The 23,208-nt window shown below is 40.9% G+C and overlaps 1 protein-coding gene and 1 long non-coding RNA gene across 3 annotated transcripts in view; one reads left to right on the top strand and one right to left on the bottom strand.

The window, feature by feature from the left end:
* Positions 1–15,002, top strand: part of LOC146810888 (uncharacterized) — a 32,646-nt gene extending 17,644 nt beyond the window's left edge. Inside the window, exons 2-3 of the long non-coding RNA XR_014965751.1 lie at positions 2,450–2,497; positions 13,771–15,002. This is a non-coding gene — a long non-coding RNA (uncharacterized LOC146810888). The remainder of the gene's footprint in view (positions 1–2,449; positions 2,498–13,770) is intronic.
* LOC146810887 (uncharacterized) overlaps positions 1–23,208 on the bottom strand; it is an 898,367-nt gene that overhangs the window by 341,667 nt on the left and 533,492 nt on the right. The window lies entirely within an intron of this gene.

Raw genomic sequence — 23,208 nt, 5'->3', positions numbered from 1 at the left:
CGTTACCCTTGGGAACGTAATCAAATCTGATAGCCTTCATAAAATTAAATGGCTACATGATATCAATCGGTTGCTTAGCTCCATAGGGCAGAGTGACATGTGGGGAAACCCCTCTGAATCTCTATTCACTCTAAGTAATCTTTTAACAAACTATACTGGGCAAAAACAGCACGTGACGAGGCCAAAAAAGTTGTTAGTGCCTCTTTGACAAGTGACTTTCTTGATTTTAAATCACTTTGGCCATTTGAACAGTTTTGGAACTCTATCACTGTGCCTCCGGATAGAAAATTATATTTTCCGGTTTGTGTGGGCACTCTACCTTTGAAATCATTTACTTCTAAATGGGCCCCATCTGATTCCCCAGCATCTGTTGTGTGTAACCATATGAAAGAAACTGTAGCCCATGTTTTCTTTGTTTGTCCTGCCTATGCCCAGGCTCGTTCCCATTGGCTTTCACTCTCATGCAAAGTGTTAGGTACAAGCAGTCACAGCACTGCTCTAGCCTCCATGAAATTAGAGCAGATAGCCAGCCTTTTTATGTTTGTGCCATAGCTAAATCTTCGGTCAGTGGTGGTGCGTGCAGGTTACAGCGGTGGGCGGTGGGGCCATGTAAGGGGATATTCCAAGGGACGATGCAGAGGGAAAATTAATGATTTATTTAATTTTCCCTCTGCATCGTCCCTTGGACCTTACATGGCCCCACTGCCCCACCGCTGTAGCCTGTGCGGACCGCGGCTGTCTTTGGGTGCTATGTAGTTTCTTTGCACTTCTGAATAATCTGCTTTTATTAACAATGAGACATGCATTTTATCTACTGTCTGTTTTTATGTGTGTGTTTAGAACTTTTTATGGTAATCTTATGAATTGTCTATCTCCATTTTTTTTTATTACTCTTTATTTCTATTTTTATCATGCTGTGCCTTGCATGTACTTTTTTGGCTTTGATAGCTGAAATAAAGTTTGTTGATTATGATGACTCTCCTATAACTGTAAAGGTCCATTTAAAAGTTGCAAGTTATTATTGAATAAAAGATGTTGTGAATTTCCTCAACCTCCCTCAAGCCTGATATTTTATGAGAAACATTTTTTTGGTAGTACACTTTTCCTAGCGACTTTTCCCAGTGTTGTTATGTATTTTCCTGGACATTTGCAGATGTGCTCCAATTTACATACTAAGCTCACAGGTAATTTTATTTTATTACTGTTCAATATTAAATCGTTACTCCACCAGACATGTATCCTCCTTTGTATGGGAAGGACTAAATCCTCTCAGAAATCTCTACATCTTACTATTCGTTACATCAAAATGGTGTGTGACCCTCATACATCAGCTAAAGCTACTTCTTCTTTCACACAATCTAAAAGGGTGAACAATTACCCCCTCCCGACTATCCTGTCCTCTCAGAATCCTGTTTTAGATACTGTTTAGATTAAATGAGAGGTCTAAAAACATTTATGTGTGGCACCAATGATAAGCTTCAGCAGATTCAGGGATCGCTGGATTAGTATGGAGAGTAAGATGATCTTACTGAAGCAGTGTGTTACAATTTGTAAGATGTGGCCACTAAAATCCTTATTCTTTAGCAGAAATTCTGAAAACTTAATCTACATACTGAGGACCTTGAAAATAGAAATAGACAGAATAATTTCTGTATTTACGAATTACTGGAGGCCATTGGGTGACATGACCTTCTTGGATTTTTGAAGGAATTTCTACCAGATCTTCTCGGTATGGAGAATACTCCTCCAACTAACATTCAATAAGCATATTGTCAAGGCCCTCCTCATCCTCATGCTGACAAACCACAAGGAATCATTCTGCTTTTCCTAGAGTTTACAGACCTCAAACGTGTTTTGAAAGCAGCAGCAAATAAAAGTTGCATCATCTGGCCTGGTCACAACATGTTTATCTGTTAAGATCTCTCTAGCACAACTAATGCCAGAAGAAAGGAGTTTCTGGCCGTCCGACCTCAAATTCCACAATCAAACATCCGATATGACATCCTTGCTTATGCAAAATTACTTAGGAGGGCAACACAAGATCTTTTGATGATCCTTCTTTTTTGACTTGTCCCAAAATGCGTCTTCATGTTCTTCTCCTCAGATCTGGGCTTCTTTCCTTGATCTGTTGCTTTTTTTTAATATCCTTTTACCTTACGTTTGCTTTCTCTACTGTTTTCCTTTTTACTTCCAATATGTGATTGCTCACAGGTTCTCCGATATCACAATGTGTATATTTTACATACATTATGTTGTTGTTAATGAATGGTGTCATTTTGCCTCCGTTTTCCTTTTTACATCTTGGTATCCATGGTCCTGTTCCCCTATTTTTGTTTCCAAATATGTTCAACATTGTCTCGAGCAATGTTCGTGGTCTGGAAAATCCAGTTAAAAAACAAATGTAATTTCTCATTTGTCAAAACTTAACCCGCATATTGCCTTTTTACAGGAAATCCATTGTAATGATGCAGAATCGCTCAGGAACTTTCAATTTCAGGTTGGTCAGGAATTTCCCCCCCGCTGTCAATCGCAACGGTGGTGTTGCCATGCTATGTCATAAATCGTTATTAAAGATACAGATTTTGTCTACTGAATATGATACTAATGGACGATGGATATTTGTTACTGCTACCATTAATGATAAATGTATTTCTCTATTCAATATCTATAGCACAGTTAAACCTGATCTTGACTTCTGGCACAGTATCAAAGGGAATTTACTTCTATTGATGATCCCAATATTATTGTAGCAGGCAATTTCAATCAATGGTTGGGCCCCTTTACGGACAGGAAATCTAAATGCATAATCATTCTTTTTTTTTTTTTTCTTTTTTTTTCGCAGCATAATTGCAACATTTTTTTTTTTCTCTTTTGGTTATTATTTATTGTATTTTTAACTGTGTAAGGTCAGTGACATACAGTGCTTCTCGCCTACAACCCTGAGGCCGGCTAAATATATTCCCGCAAGGTATTCCGCCGCACATCTTATCCCACATCCCTGGGGCCGGGCATCAATGCGCGCCGAACACTCCCCGCAGACAATACAACCAATATTACAGCACTGTGCATCAGTGCAGTATCAACTCTCCCCTCTGCGAAGCACAGTTTTCTTATTTAACAATACTATAAAAACTACAGAAAAGGAAAAAACAAACCAAAAACCAAATGTACCGCCCCCTCCCCCCTCCCCTACCCTAACCAATTGAGGTATCTAGCCACAAATCCCGCAGTTCCTACGCTACTTTGCCACCCAACTATGAGAACTTTACAGTGTGGTCGTCCCGCTTCGTTGACTTCCATTGCAGCTCATAGATCGTCCGTTAGCGATCGTCCCCTCTTCATAAACTGCCATCCCCCATCTACCCCGTAGGTGAATCGACTCTTCATTCCCAACTCCCTCACGCATTTGGTATCTTTCCTATAACACCCCTTAGTGATCTGCTGCCTCCGTTACCAACCCACCGGTCGCCCCCCCCCTCAGTTTCTGTTGCCGTGCTGTCCCTTTTGAGATACTCCGCATATAGCCCCCAGAAATTTTTCGGCCTGCTCCGCGGAGATAATAATTCGCTGAAAATTTCAGACTGCGTGCAACAGTATAACACGTCTCTGTCCCACTGTGCCAGAGTTGGCAGGGGCCCTCGCATCCAGCACATTGCCACCCTGCGTTGTGCCAGCAGCAGCCCCATATCCACAATCCTCCGTGCAGACTTCGGCAGGCCCCTGGAGTATCCCAGGAGTGCAAGTTTAGGGTACGGGGCAAGCTCCAGCTCCACTATGTTCCCAATCTTCTGGAAGACAGCCTCCCAGAACTGGAAGACACCCGGGCACTCCCAAGCCAAGTGGTAGAAGCCCGCCACAGGGTGACGACATCTGTCGCAGCACGCCTCCTCCCTGAGGCCATACCTATGTAACCTCTCCGGTGTGTAATAAACTCTGTTAATATACTTAAAATGGAGTAGTCTGTGCTTGCCATGTAATGAAATTCGGCGTGCCCCAACGCAGCAATACGACCACATGGCGTAGTCTATGGGGCTGTCTAGGTTTCTTTGCCATGCCAATCTGGCCTTAGTGTCTTGATGTGATCTCTGCGACATAGCTATACTATATAGCGTGGAGATCAGCTTGCAGGGACTTTTTTGCTTAATCAGATAGGTTAACTCCAAAATCTCAGGAGGCTCTGCCATATCGTCCCCAAGGTGCTTCCTCAACGCTCCCCTCACCCTGTGGAATTGGAAGCGTTGGAGCTGGGTCGGGGCCTCGGCCGCAGCAGCAACCCCTTCCCAGGTTTTTGCAGTGCCCCCGTCAAACAGCTCCCCCATCGTGGGGAATGCATATTCATTCCCGACAAATCTCATAAGGCATTTCAATCAGCATTACTGCTCATCCATTATTTGATGTTTGGAAAATGAGTAATCCTGATAAATGTGAATTTACATTCTTTTCTAATGCTCACCATACCCTGTCTAGAATTCATTTTATTTTAGTTACCAAATCATTGCTACCATCTTTACAATCATCAGAAACTGGTTCCAGTTTTATTGTGGCTCATGCCCTATTTTTATCTTCTTTTGATCTTTCCCTTGGTAATTCTAAAACTGATCGTTGGAGGTTTAATAACCTTCTGTTACAAGGTCATACATTTATAACAGAAGCTACTGCTTTTATTATGGATACTTCATTGATACTTCTATTCCTACAATTTGGGATGCTTTTAAAGACTCTTTGCTTTCTCTGCCACTAAGAAAAAGAAGTTAAACTCCCAATACCTTGCTTTGCTTCAGTAAAATAAAACATTGGAACATAATCATTTTACCTCAGAATCTTTCAGTGTTTTACATGAATTAATTGCAGCCAAATCTTATCTTAACAAACTTGTTACCACTGATGCATGTAACATTCTACTCAAAGTTAAATCTATATACCACAGAGGTCAAAATAAGGCTCGTAAGATGCAGGCTAATTACTTAAAAATTAAATCAGACTGTAAAATTATTGGACCCATTCACAATGAATTTACTAACACCACCGTGACTTTCCAATTCTGATATCTCTGCTGGTTTCTAATCCTTCTTTTAATCATTATATACAGAGGACACTATTCCATTAGATCCTAATATACAAACACTTTTCCATGGTCCTCCTAAACCTACTTTCCTATCTAACATCTTCAAAAAATTTTAGGCTGATATTACCCATATGAAAGTATAGATGCTATCAAATCCCTAAAACGAGCTAAGGCACCTGGCCAGATGGTTTTTCCATTGAATATTCTCATCTTTTTTGCCCTCAAATTATTAGAGTTCTTTAATTCTTTCCTTACATCCTCAAAGGCTAGTGGTTCCTCCAAGGAAGTCCTAATTCTTCCGATACCCAGGCCTGGTAAAGATCACACCCTTTGCAAGAATTATCAACCTATCTTGGTAATCAATTATGATTAACCCTGGGCGGAGTTTGCGGAGTTGCACTACGCGACACTACGTGACACTACGTGACACTACGTGACACTATGCGAACTGAAAAACAAACTACGCCACACGAGCAGCGGAGTACGATAGGAAAATGCCGTTCAGGGTGATTGCACAGTGCCGGATGCTTGTCCGCACTGTGCAATCATTGCGAACGGCACCATGCACAGTGCAAGCGGTCCCTGCTTTCCTTTTCTGCCGCCTGAATAGATTTTTACTTGAGCAGCAGCTTTCTCAATCTGAAGGGCAGTTTCTCAACGCGAGCTGTTGCGAGCATACGCGACCACTCACAATGAGAAACTTGACCCTCCCCGCGTTGAAAAATCTTACCGGGATGTTGATTTTCCACTCTCGCGCTCGCCAACTTGATGTTGACGATTGCGAACGAGGAAAAGTCTCGCCAGGAGGTTGATTTTCCTTGCTCGCAGTCGCCGATTTGACGTAGACGAACACGAGCGAGGAAAAAAACTCCACTACGTAACACGAAGCGGAGTTTTTCGGATCTCCGCGTAACGCGGAGTGTAGGGCACTCCGCAAACTCTGCGAGTGGAGCGGAGTTCACCGCCCAGGTGTGATAATGATGACAAATACGTGCAAAGATCCTTGCATCCTGCCTGGAAACCATTATACCTCTCCTTGTCAAACCTGAACAATCTTGTTTTATTCAGGGCGGACTTTCTATGGATAATGCTAGAATGTTCTCCTAATATTCTCGATTTACCTAAAAAGCAGTAGGACCCCTATTCCGTGATGCTTGAAATTTATTTGATCGCATCAATTGGCCCCTTATGTTTACCACTCTCCAATGGTTTGGTTTTGATCCTAAAATTATTTAATTTATAAAACTCTGTTGCTAGTGTCTTTGCTAATGGTCATTTCTCCTCTTACTTCAATTTGCACAGAGTTACTGCACAAGGTTGTCACCTCTCCCCTTTACTTTTTATCCCTTGTCTAGAACCCGTAATTGAGCGTATTTGCTGTAGCAATATTATTTCTGGATTTGAATACAATTCCCTTGAGACCAAACTTTCAGCGTATACTGATGGTGTTCTTATTTACATGTCCAATCCTTAATCCCCGTAAAATTCTTTTTTACAAGAGATTGATTTATATTCCAGCAATTTGGGATATAAACTTAACTTTTCCGAAACTGAAATCTTACCATTAAATTGCTGCTGTTATCAGTATAAGTTTGATAACTCTAACTTTACTAGGTGCCCATTCACATTTAAATATCTCAGTGTTTGTTTTTCACCTATTTCCAATACTGTAAAACACAATTTTAGTGTTTTAAAACTCACATTGCAAATGTTACTTTCATCCTGGTCTCCGTCCAATTATCATGGTGGGATAGACTAGATACTCGTAAAATGATGATTGAACCACATGTCCTTTATACAATTTCTATACTCCCATTTCAGATCCCTAATTATTATTTCTCAGAAATTAATTCCATTTGAACAAAATTTCATTTGGAACAACAAAAATCCACGCATTGCCATACCTGAATTAAAATCCCCAAAGAATGAAGGTGGTGTCCGATTTCCGGACTGTAAACTGTATCATCCTGCTTTTTAATTAGACAATTTTATGCCTTAACCAATGGTTTTCATGAGTCTGTCATATCATGATGGATTGTATTTGAGCGATCCTTCCTGAAAGATTTTTCGTTCAAAGATGTGATTCATATGTCTAATAGTACCTTTATTACTAAGCATTCTATAATAAAATATTCCTAGCATCTATTACGTACAGTGATTTCAGCTCATGATGACTTGTCCTCCTCAATCTGGTAAAATAAGTTCTTAATTTTCACCATAAATCATTTTACTTTAAACACTGGAAACAAAAGTCTATTATGTTTATTCACCAATTGATATGGGGTGATTCTGTTATACCCTTTACGCATCTACAAGCACAATACAACTTACCAAGCACTTCTGCTAGCCATTCCTTTTTAACTACTCACAACTTTCATCCTCAGCTAGTCCCAAACCAACACCAGGAACCTACAGATAATATTAAACATGACTCTACTCCGAAAGCTGCTTATATATAAAAACTATTATTAACATCACCCTCGGAAAGCACAAAAAATCCAATTGAAATATTATGGAAAAATGGTTGTTCCCTATCATTCTCTGTTCAGGATTAAGATATGTTTTGTTTGGAAGTTCTTAGAATTTCCAAAGCTGCACGTATCACACAATATCTTTTCTATATTTATAAAAGAACTATAATTGCCCCAGAATGTATTTCCAAATCCAATTCATCTGCTTCCCCATTATGTTGGATGTGTTCCATTTCCAATACTACTTTAACTCACTTGCTTCATTATTGCTCTCAGGTATCTAACTTTTGGAAAACTATTTTTTTTAAGTGTTTAAAGCTCTTCCACTGTAATATACCATTAACAATGCAAAATGTTTTCCTAGGATCTAAGGGCCTCATGTAGGTAGCCAAATACCGGTCGGTAACGGCCGATTTTCGGTAATTATACCGTTACCGACCGGTATTTTGGCTATTGGTATGTAGGGGGACAGATTTTGGTTTCGGAATTTACCGAATCGGTAAAATTACCGAATCGGTAATAATACCGAATCGGTAATGTTACCGAATCGGTAACTTTTCCGAATCGGTAATTTTACCGATTCGGTAAATTCCGAAACCAAAATCGAGATGTATGGGGAGTGTGTGGGTGTGTTTTAGAGTCGGTATTTACCACCAACTTATAGTTGGTGGTAAATAATTAATGTATGTGTTTATGCATTTTTACGCGCGTAGCAGTGTGCAATGTGGCATACATACATGCCCTTAGGGCATGTATGTGTGCCACATGTGCACACATGGCCGAATCAGGGGTGCAACAGGGTGTCAATGTGACACCCTGCCACCCTTGCATGTGTTCCCCCCCATTACCGAATCGGTATTTACCGATTCGGTAATGAGGCATACCTTCCCATCAATGGGAAGGTATGCCTCATTACCGAATCGGTAAATACCGATTCGGTAATTACCGAATTGTAACGAATCGGTAAAAAATACCGACTCATTACCTACATACGAGTTACCACTTCTAAAATACCGATTCGGTATCGTTCGGTATTTTAGAAGTGGTAACTGGTATGCTACCTACATGAGGCCCTAAGTGTCTTGACTTGGAACACCTTTCCCCCAAACCTTTGTTATTGGATCTTTTTATTGTGCTTGCTTTAAAAGTTATACAGTCCTATGGGACAGATGCCTCTTAGTTATCTGAGTAAACATGTTAGAATTGTATGTGTGATGACCATAGAATTTCTAATGCAACTTCATTATCATTCTGCCATAAAACTGAATTGGATTTATATTAGGCCTGGCCGTGAAATTCTGCTCCGCTCGCTGAGTTTTCAGAGTCTTTCACATTCCGCGCTCTACGTAGCGCATGGAGTTCCGAAAAAGTCAACGGAGCAGAGTTTTTTCCTTGCTCGAACTCACTGTTAAATTGACAAGCGAGAGCAAGGAAAATCTTACTTCAGACACCTCCCGATGAGATTCCTCAATGCAGGCAGTCGCATATGGTCGCTATCGCTCACATTCAGAAGCCTTCCGTTTGCGGTGACGAAGCTGCGAGTAGAACATGTATAGGAGTGGCAGAAAGAAGCAGTGCCCACTTGTACTGCACATGGTGCCGCTCGCATTGATTTTACAGTACGGGACAAACACCTGGAGCTAAAAATAAGCACAAACTGTGCAACATAATGCAATTTGCTGCTTGCGGAACACCACTTTGCATGGTGGAGTTTTTTTGGTCACATCTCAGAGTTCCGCGTAGTGGAATTCCGCAAACCCCACCCATTTACTACTTATTTATCTTTGCACTTTCTTTCTTTCCTTACTTTTCCTCCTATTCTTTTTCTTATCTTCTTTCTACAGCACCCCTTCTTTCTTCAATCTTCTTCTATTTTTATATAAAATAATACCATTCTTTTTTCCATATTTTTTCCAAATTATAGTACCTCCAATTTGCAATTGTTATATTGCAATGTTACACCTGTTATGTTTGTTATTGTTAACAAAAACAAATCACTACTCAAGTATCAATTTATGAAATATGTTTCTAATTAAATATAATTTTGGTTGTGTATAAATTGGCTGGTTGGACATATAGGAGTCTGACATAATCCGGTGTAAGCAGAATGCCCAATAACGTATAAGTGCACATTGCACACATTAATCCAGAGAGAAAATATAAATCTAGCTTCAACAGTATAGAAAACTGAGTTTAACTGTGCAAAGTATGAATTAGTTAAAACAAAATCTCTCTGTTTTCTTACAAAAAACAATTGATAATCCAGGAAATACCTGCCAAAGTTTCTAATTTGAATTTGTCTCCTGATACCTCTCCTTCACTGCTTTGGGATACTTTTAAGGCTACAGCTTGTGACTTTATCATTGATTACGTATCCAAGAAAAAGAAGCATATGATTAGTCAGCAAAAAATTCTGTTCGCTAGTATTAAACGTCTAGAGCATAATTTCTATACATCCTCATCTGAACATTCCTTACAGGAGCTTGTTCATGCCAAACTCGATTTTAATAAAACAACTACTGATAACGCCTCTTCGGTTCTTCTCTGAACGAGTGCTTAGTATTATGGTGGTCGTAATAAAGCTGGCAAACTCCTGGCAAACTATCTTATATCTTGGAAAGAACGCATTTTGATAGACTCTATTCATTCAATGGATGGGAAAATCCTTTTCAAAGACCAAGACATTTTAAATGAATTCATGGAATTTTAAAAAACTTCATATACCCCAGCATTCTCTCCACCTCCCCCCTTCGATTGACTCATATCTTAATCAAATCTCACCTTCTTCGAATGTGGACCTTGACTTTAATTCCCTAGAATCTGATCTGTCTATCCAAGAAATATCTCAATCCTTAAATCTCCTTAAGAAAAATAAAGCAGCAGGTCCTGATGGCATTACAGTAGAATTTTTTCTACATTTTTCTCCTCTTCTTTTTCCAAAACTTTTACAACTTTTTTAGTTCTTCCACACTAATGGTAAAGCACAGGGTACTTTCTTAGATGCTACAATATGTTTAATCCATAAAGATGGACGTGATCCCAAACAATGTAAAAATTATCATCCTATTTCTCTGGTAAACGTAGATTACAAAATCTTTGCCAAACTGCTTTTGCTACGTCTTGATCCTCTTTTACTGAAACTAATTGGTTAGGAGCAATGTGGTTTCGGCAAAGGTAGATTAACATCTGTCAACTCTCGTTTATTTTTTAATGTTTTAAATAATGCCTCTTCTCTTTCATACCCTCTTGCCACTGTCTCTATCGATGCAGAGAAGGCTTTTGACAGAGTTAATTGGTCCTTTCTATTTAATGCCCTTCATTGGCATGGTTTTTAGCCCTAAATTAATTTATTTGATATCTTTGTTATATTCAGCTCCTAAAGCTTCTGTAGTAGTTAATGGTCTTGTACCTCAATCTTTCAACCTACACCGCGGTGTACGTCAAGGTTGCCCTCTCTCACCCCTCCTTTTTATATTTTATCACTTGAACCCTTTTTATCACATATTCGTCATAACTTGTCCATTTCTGGTTTTAAATATGGTGATCAACATTTGAAACTATCTGCCTATGCGGATGATATCTTACTCTTTATATCTCATCCCGAAACCTCTATCCCTCCTCTTTTACAGTAAATTTCAGATTTCTCTCTTGTTTCAGGTTATAAAATAAAGTCAGACAAGACAGAAATTCTTCCCATTACCGAATTCTGTTTTAAGCAGCACTTTGATGCCACTGGTTTCCACTGGAACAGCTCTAAAATCAAATACCTGGGCAATTGGTTTAATAATGCCATCTTAGATTCAGTTAAGAATAATATGAAAGAAGTGCTAGATCATATCTCTAAACTTCTCTATTCCTGGAACCCTCTCTTTCTTTCTTGGTGGGGTCGGCTTGATTCTATTAAAATGATGATTACTCCTATTTTATTATATATTCTTTCTATGGTTCCCATTCACATCCCAAATATTTATTTTGAGAAATTTGACTCCCTCCTTCCTACTTTTTAGGGAATAATAAAAAACCTAGACTTTCATTTGACATATCTTCGCAAACCTAAATCTATGGGACGAGTACATTTTCCTGAGTTTTGACTGTATCATAAGGCCTTTGGTCTTCGATTAGCTTCTAAATGGCTCCTTTCCGAAGTTTCCCCCTTTACACCTTTATGGGTCTCAATTGAACGCTCTTTACTTGCACCTTTTTCTTTTAAGGAAGTCCTTGCTTTCTCAACAAAGGTCAATATTACCTCTTTTCCGTTATTTAAACACACTTGTTCATTATTAAAACATCATTATTGATTGGAGACTCTCTCTAGGACTTCTTTTCTTTATTCTCCCCTTTGGTACAATCGTCTCATTACCATCAACAACAGACCTGTCTTTTGGAAATCCTTGAGACTTAAAGGAATTATATGGGTTCAGGATATGTTTGATGGTTTATCTCCATGTTCCTTCCCTCAATTTCAAGGTTCCTTTAAATGCCCTTGTTCGTTCTGGCACACATTTTCTATCCTTATGGCAATAATCCTAGATGCCATTCTTTCTCTACCCTCTACTGAACTCACTTTCATAGCAGATCCTATACTTAAAATATTAACTGCATCTCCCAAAGCTTCCTTGATATATAAACTCCTTCTTTCCCCTGATCCTGATCCCTCTAAATCCAAAATAGAGACTGCTTGGGAAGCAGATTTGGACTGTGTCTGGAGCATAGATTTTTGGAACAAACTCTGGGGTAGGTCTTTGAAGACCTCTAGATCTGCATCCACTACTCAGTCCATGTTCTTTCTTTATCACAGATCATACTATACGCCCTCATCTATAGCTAAGCTTGCACACTCTATTGACAAGGCTAGTTGGTCCTGTCAATCTCCTTCGGCTGATCTCATGCACCTTCTTTTCCTTTGCCCGGCTGTCGCTTCCTTCTGGAAGGATGTTTGGAAGCATCTCTCAATTATGTTTAACCTACACATTCCTATTTCAAGCATTACATTTTTTTTAGGTGATTTGTCAGACTCATTGGGATTGTCTTTACATGAGAAGGGTTTATTTGATTTGATGTTGGCCTTAGCCTTCCAGCAGATTTCCCTTAATTGGAAATGTTTATCAAAACTTTCAGTGAAGGCCTGGTGGAACAATGTTTGTCATTACCATAGATTAGATGTTGCATTTGCTTCTTCTGTTAAACCATATGTAAATAGGGATTTATTTTGGTTATCATTAACAATTATTTAACTAAGATTTCAATTGCATCACGTAATCGTTCTGAGAATTTTCAGCCTCCATAGATCATTTGGTCTTTTTTTATTTCCCCTACACCAATTTTCCCCTTGTTTATTTACTGCATTTGTTATGTTTTTGTATATTTACCTGCCTCTTGGATAAGTTTGATACGTAATAATATGTTTAATATGTTGATTAGGTCTAATAAATCTATAACATACTCTCATGATCTTTAATTATAGAGTTGTATTATATATCTCCTCTTTTCCTTTCTTCCCTCCCCCTTTTTTTTCTTCATTATTACTAAATTGTACACAGAGTTCGACTCTGCTTTACCGCCTGTTTATATTTCTATATACTATGGATATTTTGTTTTTTTATGGCCTATTCTTATGTAATTGTTATCTACTCAATAAAGCTTATTAAACATAAAAAAGTATTATTACATAAATCATTAGGTAAATCATGGTCTTGATAACTTAGGTGCAGCACAGTAGACGAAAATGTAGCACAATAAATTCAGTATTCTTCAGCCCTCAGTGGCCTTTTTGTGTTGATGTCCCATACAGCTGTTTGTAGCCAGTGGTAGTAACACTTGTCACCAATATGACAAGTCGGTTGTGAAAGAATGAGGTGGGAAAATTACGACCCGAGCAACTTGGTGCAAAGAAAACCATAGGCCTACAAAAGAAGAGATACTGCTGCATTCCCAAGCTGCCTTCTAAAAGCACCTCAAGGACTGAACTTGCTCCAAGATTTTTCCAGTAAACTACGAGAGACAATTATTATTTCAATTACATGTTTTTACATCTGCCTCTGGGAGATGTAGTATTCCAATAGTATTTGTGTTTGATATTCTAACTGTTCCTGAGAGAATTTGAGAAACACATTTTTCTTTCAGAGAATATAGCAACTCAGATCTATAGTTTCTCAAATTGAGCTGAGAACAGAATCTTGCTGTTTAAGAAAACTTCTCATATCTGTGTTTATCTCACTTATGACTTATTTACAGAGCCCAGAAATACGGCATGGCTTCTCCCCTCAGCAAGACTGCAAACAGGCAACCAGCAGGATTGATGGCAGAAACACCAGCTCTCACATAGTCCCTTTCTCCCACTTTACATCCACTGTCCCCTGCAGGCTCCTTCTGTCAAAAGTTGGAACAATCGCTTAACACATTTCTGCAGCCCATTTGGACCAGATTGTCCAAAATTGAGGAGAATCTAAAGCTTATCCTTAATATCGAATTATGGAACGAGCGGCTTGGACTGAGAAGTGCACAAAAGGGAAATCCACGTAATTTACCAAAACTAACTAGTGCTCTAGCATCAAATACTTGTCCCCCTATACATCCGTCAGAACCAATTCTAGGTGAGACCTTGGTAGCCCCTGTACACACCTGCAGACAACCTGGAGCTGTGGCCTCTAGTAGTTCTCTGCAAACCAAATCTAGGGGTGGGTTGTCACCTGGGTCGAGAGGGATGGTACAGTTTTCGGAAGTCAGCATTCCAGCCCATGAATTTACGAACTCTCAGAGCTTTTCAATCACTGCACAAGGCGGTCCACTAGATATTCCTCCCACAGTCTGCCCACTTGTCATTGTTCTTGTTAATACCCCTGAACTGAAGCTAACTCAACAGGAATCTACGGAGCAGCTGATGGACAAGGTTCTACTCTGGCTGTCGAAATTGTATACGGGTTACTCTAACTAAACTTTATAATCACATCATCATGGCCAGACGTGTGACTTGGGTGGGCAGCGGTCCAAAATCTCTAAGGTGGGACTGTATAGTCCTCAACTTTAATAATCAACGGGTGTCAAATTGTGGCAAGTCCATGGCTAAACTTTATCCTTTAGCACCAAGAATAAATTCAGCCGACCATACGTATTTAACTTTTGTGACGATTCCCAAGCATAAATATCTTTTAACAAGGTTTCAGCTGAACTGTATTCCCCTTATGTTGGGTTATCCCTCTGACATGTATTCCATTGATGCCCTTACTGTTTGTCCATGTGACTTCCTTTCTTCCCAATGTGACTTACATCTCCTATTCTTTTGCAGCTTCTATAGGGAGGCAAGGAAGATGTTTATTTCCCTGCTAATGCGTAGCCTTAAATTTACACAGTGTCGCCAGCCTTACATTTTTAAAGCTATTAGCTGATCCCTTTACGTGTTATTGTCTGGCTTCTTTCCTGCAGTGCTCTTTAAAAAGGAGGAAAGAGACCTTGTAATGTGTGATAATATGGGCATGATTTTAATCTTTTTTACGTATTTCATCGGTTGATTTTAAATGCATGAGTACCTAATAATGAAGTTTAAGTGGTACTATTTTATCCTTTCTATTTTTCTATGTAATTTTATGATTGGTATTTTTAACCTTATTGTACATAGATAGTTGTTATGCCATTCTTTTTTGTATTGGTGAAATAAAGTGATAAAGTGAAAGTGAAAGGATCCTGGGAGGGAACACCTGACATATCATTAAACACAACTGTTTTTCTTTCTACCAATTACCAAATGTACTACATCTGCAACCTTATAACAGTCTTCAAAAGCACTGGAGCGAGACTAAAACATAAGCATATAAGCACCAACTCCTCCTTGCATTTACAGAACACAGCAATTTCATTTTTTTCATTTATAACACAGCAATTTCATTTTGTTTTTAATTTATTTCCCTGTTGTCCAGTGCAATCTATATCAGACAGCGTGAAACAATGAAGTGCCGAACAGATCTATTAGAACTTTAGGAACTGAAGATAATAATCTATCCCAATCCTCTTCCACTGAAATATAAATCCCCAACTCACTAGACCAGTTGTTCTGCATATGGAAATACCAACATATAACCTAAACTTCCATAGACGTAGAATACGAAGCACAGTTTCACAAAGCCCTTGAACAGTTAGTATAATTGTATCACTGCTATCTTAGTGTTAGGAACTTTCCCAGGACTTTTCACTATCAGAAATTAATTAAATTAATTTACAATTGTAAAGTAATTCACTCATGTGTAACATTATGCCTTGAATAATTCCTCATCCAGTGATAGCATTTGGAAAATGTGTGCACATCTTTTCCCATATGGGAAACAATCCGAGATTTACACCTGTTGTAGGAAGGTGTAAATCTATTTGCAGGGCCAAAAATGGAAAAAGGAACACACTAAATTTCCTCTGAGATGTAGGCAAGGGTCTCCTCTGGGGATGGTTGTGACCATTACGTTAAAGTACCTTGCTCAAGAGAGCCTGCTAATAGTTATGGAAGGATTTGTAATGAAAGAGATGGGTTAGACTTCAATGGAGCCTAATAGGAAGAATATAAATTTTAAGTCTTCTACAAACACTGTGCCTGAGTTCGAGTTTGGCGTATGGGTATATACGCCATCAGGGTGACAGAGTAAAGAACTTCGCTGCCCTGAGGAAAAACTGGCATACCAGTTTTTGAGATGTCCACCGGCCAAGTGGATGTCTCCTGCATTTACATGAACTGCTTTCACATTCAGGAACATGAGGACAAAGGTTTGGGTTTCCAGATTGAGTTTGGGAGAGATCTTGCCACTGCAAATAGGATCCAACTTATAGAAAGAGTCTATTGAGTTATTCAAAAGAATGTTTTTGTAGCTGCACTAAAAATTAATCTCTTGTTCATGGTACACAGACTTCCCAGAAACTCATCAACAGGACCCACCTTTGTAAGTGATGTGATCCAAATGTAGACTGCAGGCTGCAGATAACATACATTTATGTAGTGGTATCCAAGCATAGAAGTATTCTTGAAAGGTCCATGTGGAGTGATGTCTCAGGTCTAGTGGTTTTCATGTTTAAGTTGGTTATTTTTTTTTGTGATTCTTTTTTTTAAATTCTTCTCATTGAAAAATAATTGCAGTACATTTACATTTGACATCAATCTGATACAGTGCATTTTTACAGTTTCGAATATATCATTGCATAGGACCGATATCAATTGTAGCATCACCTTTAATCTCAGCCGCATTGCGAAAATCCTCCTCCTCGACTACTCCCCTTGGAAGGAAGGGCCATCGATCAGCATACATATCATCCCTCTACTTTCGTTCCGTTTCCCCCAAATCTTGGACCATTTTTGTGGAAATCCTTTTCCTTCATAAACTGCTCTTTCCACCTGCATGCACCAATCCATGTCTGACTTCCAGTCTCGGAATCTAGGCCTGGTTATTCCCCTCCATGTCCTTGCAATGTTGCGCTTAGCAACCATGCATCTCAGGGAGACCCAGGTTATTTTGTGTGCAGTAAGGTCTGTTGCGTCCCATATGTTAAGGAGGCACCATCGAGGTGAGACCCTTACCTCCTTCCCACACAATTTCAGCATTCTCTATGTTATTTTATTCCAGTATATATTAATAACTGGACATTCCCACCATTGGTGTATAAATATTCCAACCTGACCACAGCTCTTAGGGCACAATGGTGAGCTTAATGTACCTATTTTAATTAGTGCCATACTGGAATATTAAGCTCTATGTAAAATTTTTAGCTGTATTAATTTAAATTGTGAACATATCGCCACCCCCCCGGGGGATGCCAATGCCTCTTGCCACTCTTCGTCACTCATGTCCCCTACATCATTTACCCATTTTGAGCGTAATTTCTCCAATTTATCAGGTGTGTTATTCAATATCTTCCTGTATGTAAATGATATCGCCTTCTCCTGTATATAGTTATCCAATAGCCTATCTTCTAAAGGTGAGGAGGCCGGAAGTTCAGTACCTTTGGAGACTGCCTTTTGTAATACACTGCGAACCTGGAGGTATCGAAAATATTCCCCCTCATCTAGCTCATAGTCTCTTTGAAGGTCACTGAAGGGGAAAATCTTTCCTCTTGCTCATAAATCTCCAACCCTAGCGAGACCAATCAGGTCCCATTCATCAAACTCCGGATACACTGCTAGCAACCCCAGATGCACCGACTCCAAAAGTGGAGTGGCCTTTGTTATCATGTTTTTCCACCCCAGCGTGGCTGATGCCGTGTGCCATAGAGTGACAGTAGTTGAGGTTGGTGTCTGTCTTGGAGCATTCTTTCTCCCACCGTAAATTGCTCTTAAATAATTCCCAGGGGAAATGTTATGTCTGCCCATCCTATAGGCTGGCTCTGTTTGTTGGTACAAGGTATGGAGTATTCTGGAAGATATAAACAAACCGGGGGTGTGCCATCATTTTGTACAAGGAAGCTTTACCAAGTAGCGTGAGGAGCAGGGTCTTCTAGTGTTGCCCGTCTTCTTGTAGTCGACGCAGTGGGGCGAACATGTTTTGTCATGAAAAACTGTTCGGCTTGTGGTGACATAGATCCCCAAATATCGAAACCCTTTGTTTACTCTTCTCACAGCACAGACCTTGGGAGCGTTAGCCCCCGTCCCGCAAAGAACATATATGGGCAACTTATCCAAATTAATAGTATACCCTGAGTATTATTGAAAAAGGGTAAATATGTGTAGCACTCTGTGAATTGAGGAATAACTAAAGCAAAATGCCATCAGCATATAGGGAAATTCTGTCTTCCCATTGAGTGGATCGCCTCTGATCCAGACTGCCAAAGGTTCTAACACCAGTGCAAATATTAGTGGGGAGAGTGGGCAGCCCTGTCACATCCTTCTCTGCAATTTGAAGACCGATGATCTTCCTTCATTCACTGCCTCTTCTCTAATAGTCTCTGCCCTACCCAGAACTCCCTTGTGGCGCTGCAAGTTGTGTGCAGTATTTCGACCCGCCATGGAGCCGGATTGATCAGGGTGGACCAATTTGTGTAGTAGGGGGGACACATGAGTAGCCAGCATTTTGGCCAGAATTTTAACATCTGAATTTAAAAGGGTTATGGGTTGATAGGAGCCACATTTTATGGGGGGTTTCCCATTTTGTGCATTACTACTATATTAGCCATTCTCTGACTTTCCAGCAGGATGCCTCTCACTACACTCTCTTTGTACATTTTCACCAAATACGGGGCAATTGTGGATGCATTTAGTTTATATAATTCGATTAGTAGTTCACTCACGACCATTGCTTTCCCAGCCTGCAGTGCCCCAATTGCTTGTGTCACTTTTTTTCCGTAAAGTCAGACTCTCAATCTTCTCTATCTGTACTCTCCACTGTTGGTGTATAGATCTGTTTAAAATATTCTGCGAAGGCTTCCACTATTTCTTGTCTATTTTCTATCCCTTCACCTGACGTAATCTCAAACACCCATCTAGTGGCCTTTTCCCTCTTTTCCAACCATTCCAATAATTTACTTGTCTTATCTACCACCTCCTATAGTCGATGTTGGGTCACTCAGTATTGAGCTTTAACGGCTTCTTCAGTGATAGCTTTATATACTTTCTGTTCAATCTGTAATCTATGTTTGGTGTCTGGGGAGTCTAGCAATATTAGCTTGTGTCCTAGCTTGCTAATTTCTTTTTTTACTTAGAGCAGTTGTTTCCTTTTTACTTTTTTATGACCGGCTATTGCAGAGATTCATTGCCCCCTGATTACTGTCTTGTACACTTCCCACATCGTTTGGGCTGAGTCCACTGACCCTTCATTTTCTTTGAAGTAGTTTGTGGTCGCTTCAATTAGACCCTCCCTTATACTCAGTTCCTGTAGATACCAGGGATTAAGTACCATCCCATGCCGTTTGGAAGAAGGCCTGCACCCATTGCGTGCAATCACTGGGGAATGGTCGGAGATACCCCTTGGGAGATGACCCACCTCATTGAACACTGGGAGCTGCTCAACTGTTCCAAACATATTATCTATGCGGGCAGACTTCCATGAACCCCAGGGTGGAAAGTATATTAGAGAGTTGTGGGATGTCTATTATGTCCATTGCTCTCAGAATCGCAGGCACTGTTAATGGCTGCATTACAGTCCCCTCCTATTAATAAATCTCCCTCGGGCACATTAATTATATGCAACCCCAGATCAGCAAGGGCATAGGAGTGCAATCTATGTGGTACATAGAGAGATGTAATGTTCACTAACCTGCCCTCCCAGTAACCAGACTGGGTCACAAACCTACCCAATGCATCGTGTTTAGCGGTTTGTATTTTAAAGGGGAATGATTTACGCAGGATAATACCTAACCCTCTTGATTCTCTGGTGTATCCTGCGTGGGCAACCAGTTTATATCCCCATCTAGTTAACGCACAATAGGAGGTCCACTGTATGTGAGGCTTTTGCAACAATACCATGTCAGGTGCTTGTCACTTCAGGTATGGGAATACTACCCCTCATTTAATTCTATCCCCAACCCATTTATGTTCCATGAAAGCATCTTAAAATTGCAGGGTGGCGGAGCTAACATCAATATGTATCCCAAAGTTTCTGAGGGTGCCCTCTGGGGGTACAAGAGATTGTGAATACCTCTCAGGGCCTCACCACATGATTGAATGTCCGATGTCGTCCGATGTCGTCGCGACTGATCATCTGACCTTTTGTGATATTTTTCGTCTTAACATAATTCCTGTTCTGCACATGCACTGTAAACTTTTTCTTCCATATTCCACTTTTAAACATTCAACAACTCTGTAACTTATCCTCGTGAAACTACCCACCCCTACTCCCCTCCCTGCCTCCCTGCAGCATGGACCTAAAACTGCCCACCACCCAACTGTGCAGAGCACCAGTATTCCCTTACCCATTGAACACAGCGCAGGGGAACGTGGCTTAGCTGGTTCCTAGTCAATCATCATTATCCCCCTCAAACCTATGATAGTTAAGCCCTTTTAATACATTTTACATTAGGGCAATTTGAACCAGATATGCCATATAACAGGTTCCCAGTGACCTGCCCTATATTGGTGATATTGAAGTGACTTGTCTAGCATCTTACTACTTAATCCCACCGCAAAATGTTGACATATTTTACAGTCTCCAGTATATTCATTACAAATCGGAAGAGGCCATCAGTGACCACGTGGATGAGTCTTACTTCAATGATTTTCCTGAGAATCTTGCTGTTGCTTAGCTTTACCGTTCTGACCCACTTCCATTTCCAATCCTTTATTGTGTCCAAGATTATCTTGATGACTCGCATGCCCATGTGTGCGTCTCTGAGAGTTAGATCTGTGGGCTCCATGGGTTCTCCACCCCTCTAGCCACTCCCAGGCCTCCTCGGGGTCACACAGATAACTTGACTTCCCCTCCGCCACCACCCACAGCCTGGCCGGAAAGAGCATTGTATATTTTATGCCTTTATCCCGGAGCGCACGCTTCACCTCCAGGAAGGATCGTCGCATGCTCTGCACCTTAACCGTGAAATCCCCAAAAAAGGTTATTGTAGAATTCTCAAACTTTAGTGGGGGGGCTCTGCGGGCTGTCTAAAAAATTATGTCTCTGTCCCTATAATTAAAGATCTTCGCCAGGATAGGGTGTGGGGGCGCACCCGGTTTCGGTGGGCCTCCTGGCAGTCAGTGGGCACGTTCCACTGAGAAGTACCCGGAGAGAGCGCAGGGTTGTTAGTGATTCTGGAGCATGTCTTCCACAAACCAGTCTGCCGGCCTGGCCTCTCTCTGGCACTCCCAAAATGTGCAAATTATTTCTACGTGCGTGCCCTTCAAAGTCTTCGAACTTTGCCTCCAATTCCGCAGTCGTTGTTTGAAGTTTTTTAACACTTATTTCCAATGTTTTTGTAGATTTCTGAAGTATGGAAACCGAGTCTTCGGTAGCTTTCACTCGATCTCCTAAATTTTGCAGGTCTGCATACACAAGTGTTACTTGGCTGTACCCGTGTCTATTTTATTCTCTAGTGTCGAGCGTACTCTCTGTATGACCTCCATATTATCTTGTAGGGTTGGGGTGCCATCCTCCGCTTGTTGCTTAGTGCCATGCGTTTCACTGTTTTCTGCCGCCGTTTCTGTTTTGGAATGTGTTTTTTTGTCCAATTTTGTTTGGAGCGTTGATTTTGGCCCCTCCTGAGTCGACATCTTGCCAGGAATCGTCAATGCCACACGACACCTCGTTCGCCTGTGCTTTAATTATTGCAGTGCTCACATTTTGGGATACATAGTGAACCACAGCACTTTACCTCCATCGGGGTGTGTCAAGGCTACTCCAAAAGGGTAGGGACTGTCTTTTTAGGTTTTATCCACTCCCTGGGACCTGGGCACTCAATCACCTTTCACCGCAATCCTTCTAAAAATAGCTGCGCGCCAGGAGTCTCTGTGCCGTTCTTCTAAATTTAGAGTGTGTCACAGCGGCAGTGAACCTGCCATCTTGCCCCACAGACCCTTCCAGCAATGTATGCCTTCTTTCTAGACTTGTAGGCAGTAACAGCCTTGGAGGCCAGGCACTTCGATTCTGTCAGCCCACGTGTCTCCCGTGGGGACTTTGTACACCGCTAACCTCTGCCAGCCATCACTGTGTGTCCTGACCCTCGAGCCTAAGAGTTCACCTCTTTTGCGGGGGACGGGGATGGGTGTTTGACCTGGCTTCCACCCCACAAATCCTTTGTTATCTCTGTGGCCGCTTACATAGGGTCCAGAATCCAGGTCCGGGCATTTACGTAGCACGTCTTGGGCTCCTCACCTGCCTCGTATCTCAGGTGCTTTTCACACGCCACAATGTGGCGTTTGTGCGTTGCCACAGGTGACATCTGCCTGGGGCGGAAACGAGAGAACAGTCCTCCACCTCAGCTGGTTCCCACCCAGGTATCAGCTTCGCGGGCTCCGGCCGCCTCAACCACCGACATTTGCGGGGCTCCTCCAGCCGTTCTTTTCCGCACTTCGGATCTCAGCCTGGTTCTTCATCCGAGGGCGGTGGGATCTTGCAGCTTTCAGCCTGTCATTCCCCAATGAGCTGGGGTTGACAGGTAGTGTTGTGCTTTGGGGCAAAAACAGATTATTTGACCAGATTTGGGGGGATTAATTGCTCGATCCTCCGTGTTCTACTCTGGTGTGGCCATCGTGGCTGCCTGATGGCCACGCCCCCCCAAGTTGGTTAATTTTTAATCCCTTTTGAGATTTCAGAGAGCAATTGGGGGTGAGCAAATTTCAGAAGTGTATGCTGTTTACATAATTCTTCTAGTAAAGTTTCTGATTTGTAAGTATTTGAAGAAAAGATGCAGCTCCTTAATTGCAGCAGTGGGTGCAATTTGTGTTTAGAAGTGCACTCTTAGGTGAAGCAAAGTTATCAGGCATTCACATTTTGGTTTGCTTAGCCTAGTTGACATGAACAAGTATACTGAATTTGCTGATTGTCAACTGATGTATAAAAACAGAAAGTATTTTAACCCCTTTGCTGCCAGGCCTCGGACCCAGTGCCACACCCTTTTTGACTATTTGGGGTAGTTTGCGCTTAGGCCCCCATAACTTTTTGTACACATAAGATATCCACGCCAAATTTGTGTCCTTTTCTTCCAACATTCTGAGGGTTCTAAATGTACCAGGGGTCTGTGGATTCCCCTGGAGGAGAAAAATGGGATAAAAGTGCTGCAGAA

The sequence above is a fragment of the Triturus cristatus genome, chromosome 7 (assembly GCF_964204655.1).
Source record: "Triturus cristatus chromosome 7, aTriCri1.1, whole genome shotgun sequence".
NCBI classification, from domain to species: Eukaryota; Metazoa; Chordata; class Amphibia; order Caudata; family Salamandridae; genus Triturus; species Triturus cristatus.
This window is presented reverse-complemented; position numbering and strand designations above follow the sequence as displayed.